This window comes from Ceratina calcarata, unplaced genomic scaffold (genome assembly GCF_001652005.2).
Source record: "Ceratina calcarata isolate Rehan_Ccalc_2016 unplaced genomic scaffold, ASM165200v1 scaffold72.2, whole genome shotgun sequence".
In the NCBI taxonomy this organism is placed as follows: domain Eukaryota; kingdom Metazoa; phylum Arthropoda; class Insecta; order Hymenoptera; family Apidae; genus Ceratina; species Ceratina calcarata.
Genome location: NW_017178472.1, coordinates 1,582,919 through 1,591,018, shown reverse-complemented (window position 1 = coordinate 1,591,018; position 8,100 = coordinate 1,582,919).

Below are 8,100 nucleotides of genomic sequence, written 5' to 3'. Positions count from 1 at the left end.
GGGACAGTGATTAATATCTATAAAGATTTACACAGTCGTATACTTTGTGAAAAACAGCTTGTTTCTTACAGTGACGCAACTTTGAGCAAAATTGGTAACTAACGAGCTCATGGCTTTGAATTTCCTTTATAAGATAATTCTGCTAAAATCCGTTTAACTTTGTGTTCTACTGAACGTAATGAATTTTCGTTGAATCTCAACTTCACAGGGACTCAGAGCTCCAAAGCTTATTTTATTAATAAAATCGTATAACCTTATAATTGATTATTATTAATGACTGTTACATATGTATAGAGTGAACGAGTAAATAAATATCACACACAATTATCTATTGGTTATTGACTTTATTATAGAGGCTGACAGAAGTATATTTGCGTCTTTAATATACGAGGATACATTAATTTAATGATCTCCATTGAATACTGAATTCGTGAAAGATGTAAATGAATAACATGGAATAAAAGTTTATAGTTGTTGCATAACAACGAATAACGTTGAATTTTAATTAGGCGAGAGTATAATTATTTAACAGTTCTCCGAGGAACTAATATTTATGAGAGTTTACTCCAATTTTATATATCATCTATGTTCTTTTTTCATAACCCGCATGATGAAAAGTTTTTTCTCGAAAAGTTCAAATTACTCGACATTTGCGGCGGAGAAGTTATCAGGCTTCATTTTCATCGGTGATTTTCAATCTTGCTTTGAAAAATGCAAAAGCACTCGCGCTTTTACGGTTGACTTATTAAAATCGATTTTCATGACTGCACATGTGCCGATGTTTCACATTTTTGTTCCGATGTTTCACATTTTTGTTCCTATTGTGAGTTCGGTTAGATATACGTTTCCGCTCGCAACGTAGCTCTTCTACTTGAAAATCTTGAAAATTGAAGCCCGAGCTGCTGTTGGTGAAGAAAGAAGCAGATGGTAAAAGGCTGGCTCAAAGCTACTTACGGTTATATTCCGTATCTTCCCTAGTTATCTTTTCCTTTCCATAGAAAAGATTACATGCAATATATTAACATTTTTATTTCTCTTGCCTTTCCTCTCTTCTTAATTTCTCAACTTAACTGCTTCATTTCTTATCTCAGGATTTCTATTATTTTTCCATACCTGTCCCGGATACATAATCGTAAAAAGTATTCTTGGATAATAAATAAATTCCAATCTGCGAATCTTCCCGCGAGCCGAAGTATGCATTTTTCAATTCGCTGGCTCGTCGTAATATCGGATTAACTGACGCACGTTAGATAATCTGCGATAACATAATTTGTAACGTACTGAAATCCGAGCAAGCTTTGACAGGAGATTGATTATGTGGTACCCAGTTACGATATATTGCTAATTTTCTATAAGACTAGTTAAATGATGAAACCAACAAAATTTCTACAAGTAATGAAAAATAAATTCAATTCAACTTCCAATCCAAATGTTTATACAAGTTAATTTAAATCACCATTTTAAGCGAGAATAAGGGGAGAATATTTTACAATATTGTTTAGAGCGAATCAATAAAAATTGTGATTCGAAGTGAATAAATATTCTATTCATGTTCACTCGCAATGTTAAAATTTCGAAAAATTCTGTTTTTGAACATTAATGAGTGAGCCATTCAGGAAGCTCTTTTATACATACACACATTATGTGGAACATTCATCTGCAGTACTACGCGTAATAATATACGTATAATAAATATGCAATACTTAAACAAATGTATTTATGAAACTCCTACTGTACTATTGAAAGTGTCTTATCAGACATCAATTTGAAATACGCTTTAACGATTACATTGTCCTTTCACAGAGGCGTAAAATTATTCTATTCCTCATTGAAAGCACGCGCGCGGAATAGATAACAGTAGAAATAGCCAAAATTTATCGACGTTACGTGAATATTCTCATGATATTATCCCTGCATAATTCGAACTTGGATACTCAATTTATTAATATCTGGGAAGCATACAAAGTGGTGTCTTCCGGAGAGGAAATCTGATAGGATCGATAAGGAATGAATAATTCATTATGATAAATTCGTAATTATTTTAAGGAAATCGTCACGTTTCGCGTTATTAACTGCTGGTATTGATTTTATTTAATGTCCCCATTATGGACGTTTAAGTATTGTTTAAAGCTTTAATTAAAACGTTAGAGCAAATGGAAATATCAAGTAAACTGTGTCAGATGGTCACTTCGGCGTACCGAATGAACGAGTATAATTGCGAAACCCATTGCAACGTAATGTTCCTGTTTATTGGTTAATATTAATGAGGGTTTAATATTTCTACGAAGAGTATATGGATTCACGTGCAAAATTACCCGTTGTATATCATATGAAAGCCAACATTTTCATTTTTGTTCGTTCGGTTTTCCATCGAAGCAATATTCTATATAAATAATTTTTTGACGTAATGTAAATTAAATAAAAATGTTTCCACATATTGGACAATAGTAATATTTACACATATAGAAAATGTTAGATTGCACTTATAATATTTGCGATACGCATTGTGATCCGCGTATCAGCAGCCTCAATTCGCCGCGTTCTCTGTTTTTATTGTCTGGCTCGGCTCTTTCTCCTAGCAATCTCCTTCTTCTCTCCTCTTTCCTCCTCCTATCGGCTGTATGCGGGTCGATCCGTCCGTGTTCATTCTAGCACGTCGAAAAACCGCGCGCCACACTCGGACACGCCGAATGCAATTTCACCTCCTCCCATTGAGTGAAATCACGAACCCTCGCCGGTAGGAATCGGTGGCCTGACGCTCGACCACGATTTCTGGAGTTTATCGCGATTCCTGAACTTTACCGCGGCACTGTCGCTTATCTCTCTCGATATATGTACGTCGTTGAGAAAAAAAATTGAGCACTCAGACTTCGTTGATAAGCATTATCTTCGATAGAAGCTTCTGCGTCTTGAGGTATAAGTTTCTGCGCCTTGAGGGTCACTTTGTAAAAATCATGATTTTCAATTTCAAAACGTTTCTTTCGTCTGATAATTAAGTAATTGAAAATATATGAATCAGGAGATTTGTTAGAAGTCACTTCAATGAAAAGTGTATGTTAGATATGTACGACGTCGAGAAAAAACTGAGTAATTAGGTTTAACTGATAAGCATTACTTTTCACGGAAGTCATGTTTCTGTGTCTCAAGAGTCGTTTCTTAGAAAGCATGATCTTTTTTTAATTATAAAATGCTTCTCTCGCCTGGTGATTAATTGAAAATACTTAAATCAGGTGTTTTTCTTAGAAAACCTTTTAATGAAAAGTGACGTGAAGAATTGTAAATTTTATGACATTGTATGCCTCCATACTCATTTTTATTGGACAGTTCTAAACGAGAACCTTCATCAGAACTTTGAACAACCAAACGCCTCTCCAATCTCGAGTTCTCTTTCCGCGGCACTAACGACTTCCCTTTTCAAAAGAACTTTGCCAGTTCAAGTGCACTTAAAAAACAGTCGCGCGGCGGCTAGCTGGATTTGCACTACAGGTACAATCCTAATCACAAGCCAATTAATTCCAAACATATAAGCATACGTGTGTAACTATACTTATTTCAGGGTAGTACCAATGGTATGTATATTAATTATCAGACTACGAATTCTTATGTAGAATCATATTTTCTCAAATATATTTTGAATAACGTAATCCAATTATGCAGACTTTTCATTTTTATAATTTCGACAATTATTATACAGAATTTATGATGAAACAAATAATAAACACAACCTGTTTTATCTTATTTTTGTATAGGCTATTGTTGTCTTAAAAAAATATGATCATCACAATTATATGTATTAACGTAAATTAAGCGAAACTATCTTGTTGCTTTATATCCATTTTAATATCGCCTATATCGTTCTTTTTGGTTCGCTAATCAAATTTATAAATCATTTCTTGTTATCACTACGAGAAATCAGGAGACAAAAAGTTTCAACTTGCACGCTGTGAAAAATCAACGGATTTTTCTGACTCGTACGTGCGTATTGGACCGGATTTCGGCTCGATTCGATTCGGTTCGACGGCGTTCGTCCGGCCATTGATTCCGGCTTATCGAGTCGCGTTAAAAGCGCTGACTATCCAATAAATCCGACGAGACGATGGGAGAGGTCGGCTGAACTTCGTCTTTCTTCTTAACCCCTTTCATTTGCAAGTCTGAAACCTTTGTAAATCTAATAGGCCCCGGGTCAAATTGTATTCAAATACTACAACAAACGGTGCTGTGGATATCGATCATTCGCAAGCTTCCGGTGCAGCGCGTGCCTGCTGTCGGGAACGGGGAAAAAGGAGTAAGTAATTCTACACTTGTTCCCTGATCGGAATAACATATTGCCAATTTCCTCTCGTTTCCACTTCTCGAAACGATTTCAAAGCTAAATGGATTTCTACCAAGATTTCCCTTTTGCCCCCGTTTCTCATTTCCTCTCCTTTTCCTTCAGATTTCTTCTATTCCTACTGCTGTCTGCTGTATGCATATTGATGAATAATTGAACTCTAAATGGGACTTTGTCAATTTGAACTCTCGTCGAATTGTTTTATGCCGGCAGATGAAAGGAAGTATCTACCGACGAGATTCTGATATTAGAAAGCTGCCTATTCAATGTGTTTGCTTATACCCAGTAAAAAACTATTACAAAATTAAATCATATTACTTTTTAAGAAAGTGTAGGAGGATAATTAATTAATTTGTTGAAATAGTAGAAGTACATATGTCATGTTTTATATAAATTATAACACATTTGTACACGTAACAGAGAAAATTCATGATCTAGTAATTTCATTTTTCAGTTTGTAGTGTAAACGGTGAGAAATGAAGAAAAATAAATTTCCATGAAAAGCTGCTTGTTTGCATTTAACAATAAATAATTTGCTTTTGTCTCAATTTTCTTTAAATCAGTATCCCTTGCAAAAGAAATTCCTTTTTAATTCAAAAGACTAAGACGTAAGGAACATCTACGTTGATTTACCGAGCGTAAAAAATTGTGGACAAAGAGAGAGATTTAAACGCTTTACTTAAGCAGCATTTCTAGAAAAAAGGGACAAGTGATTTCGGGTAAGTTAAGAGAAATACTGCGGTCTAATATGAATTTCAAATAGGCTTTGCTTAAAACTCGTGTATTGGTGGCTTAATCTGCATTTTTTTGCGGACCGGTTTACCCGCTTAGTTTCCCTTCTTCCATTTAAAAATTTGGATTAACGTCCCTCTCACTTTTTGTCGTTTCGAGGAACAGCAGATTTACATTTTAATTCAATCCAATCTTTGTGGAATGGTATCTTGACAAAAACGTTCAGCAATTTCATTAATTTCATTGCACTTTGTAGATTATATTTTTAATTTTTATTAGAAGAGTTGGAAAGCTAATTGTAGAACGAATATTTCCAATAATTCCATTTTACATATCTATATTATGTATATTTATATATTTATGTTATTTTATTCGTATTACATACAATTTCCTACGAGAAACTAATTTGGGATATTCAAGTGAACAGCAGTCTATATGCTCAGGAAATTTTGAATTTCAAAGCGGAACAAATATCTTGGTCTAATCGAACGTTTTGCCATCGCGGAGACGATATTATCGGTAATTAGATTCCTGTGTTATGCCGTTATACGATGAAGGGAAATTGGTATAATTACTACTAGGAATAGACAGTGAGCACGCTTTGCTTAAAAGTTCGAACTCCATTGGTCCACGGGTGTCCATTAGCGGAGACCAAAGGTAATGTTGGAAAATAATGAAAGCAAATTGGCTGTACAGTAATTGTTCCTTTGTTGAGGGAAGAGTACTATGATAGCCAGTTATATTAAATTAAACTCACAATTTTAATAATCTTCGTTTTCTAGTTTTATTGTAAAATCAACAAATATATTTGATATTTAAGTGATACCGTTTATTTATATACATAAATCTCTCTTAACATATTTAATTTTGACGTGAAAATATTTAATCACTTAGAAATTTGCAAATTGGTAAATTATTATTATTACATAATATTCTATGGGATCTATATCTATTTGAAGAAAGCATTTCATATGCGCCAATGTAATAACGATCTCTTTTGCTTCCTCTTACGAACTGTCATAAGTGATTGATAGACCGGAAATTGCAAGATTTCAATCTGTGCATACTGTGGCGGGCTTATAGTAATTCTACTGGAATCAAATTCTCTGAGGATGATGAATACAGACAAGGCTATTACACTCTTCCTACCATGTTAATCGTATCCCCGGCGTTAACGACTGTTAAGCGTCTGACAGTCCATTCAAAGTGGTTCGCTTTGCATTGCGAATCCCGTAACGATCGTTTTCCTGCTCTTATCTCAACCGCGTCCGAAAACTCGCCCCACATCCATTTTGCCTCTTGAAATTCCCCCTCGATTTAAAGTAAAAGTTGTACCGATTATGAAACGTATTCTAGTAGAAATACAAGATGAACACCAAAAGTTAGAAGAGTTAATATTGAAAATTTGCATGTTCCATGTAAGTAATAATATTTCTACATGAAGTAATCAATTATAAAATACTTGTTTAAAATACAAAAAGTGAAATAACAACGCATGCACGTTTTTATAAGAATATTCGTATTCTATTGGAACTATAACTCTTTGTATCAAAACTTGTGTGGTATTCTAAATATATTTCTTGAGTGCACAGATTTTTATGAAATATCTTTTAAAATTCTTATCATGATTCGATAAAACCTAGCGTTTTCGTTATCTAATACGAGCTCCTCCTGAGGAAAAAATCGATAGTTTTCTTTGGGTTTCCTTTGCCGGCTACCTAGCTGGCGCCAGTATTCCTTTGAAGATTCGCCGGCAGTAGTTCAGGTCGGTAAATTATCAGCTGCTATACGTCTGTCCATACTCGGATATTTCTACTTATTAATCGCATACTATGCCAAACTTTTGTTCTCTAGAACTAATTGAGTAAGAAATGTCTTTATATTACATGAATCAATTGGGGAACAAATGTGTTCATAAAAAGAATTTTCAGATAATAAAACAAGTGATTAGTATTCGTATTTAAAATAAAATCAAATAAACCGAATATAATTTGTTTATAAATCGTTTCTTATTTCACGTACAAAATTTAAAAACTAATATTTTTCAAAGCTTCTTTCTTAAGAATTATAGACTTATCAACTTATCTATCAGCCAGAGAAATTCCTATATTAATTGATAATAAGCGAAGGCTATTTTCGAATAACATTATTGGAACCATTGTCTGGTAATGGGTATCTGTGGTTTAAGGTAATACCATCGCTGTGTACGTACGTGGGTGAATATATTCCCTGAGCGGTGACAGGAACTCTCTCAAGAATCTGATTATTGCAGCCTTGGTGTGTTCGCCAAGGTTTCCACGCGAATACTTGAAAACTTCAATGTGCCGTAAATGAGATTCGTAGTTGATGTGGGTTTTATTAAAATTACCGATTATTGGCTCCCATCGCGCATGCTTCAAGGATTTTCAAATTCAGTTTCGGCCTCGCTTACCATTCTACACGCAAATTCGTCAATATCGTTTATTATAATTAAATTGATAATTTTATGTATTTATGTTAGAATTGAACATAGAGAAATTGCACGTAATGCATACAAAGCTGTCTGAAATATTAAAAGAACATAATGCAATGAATAAATGATAAAAGTAACGTTTATTCTAATTGACTAATACAGATATTTTATTCTATATAAAAATTGGCAATCTAATTATAAGAAATATGTATTATATAATACTTAATATGTAGTATATAAGTAGTTAATTCAAATCAAGAATGAAATTGTTGAATTGTTATTGAATAGATGTCAAAGTAGATTGGGGGTGGGTTAAGCCGGGAAGCTTGGGGGATATCTTAGGATGTGAACGAATCTGGATGAGGAACCATGAGACTGAGTTAAATTCGATCGAACTGGCTGAACTCTCAAACTAACGTTTCACGGTAATGTCAAACATCATTTAGCTGGCTATTGGTTCATGTGTCTACACAGGTCATAGGTGGATATATGTATGTTTGGTATTCGACTATCGCGCTGCTAATGTACTGTTCGGCGCTAGCGATGCTGATTGAATGTGTATGCATATAAACGTACGTGTGCATGC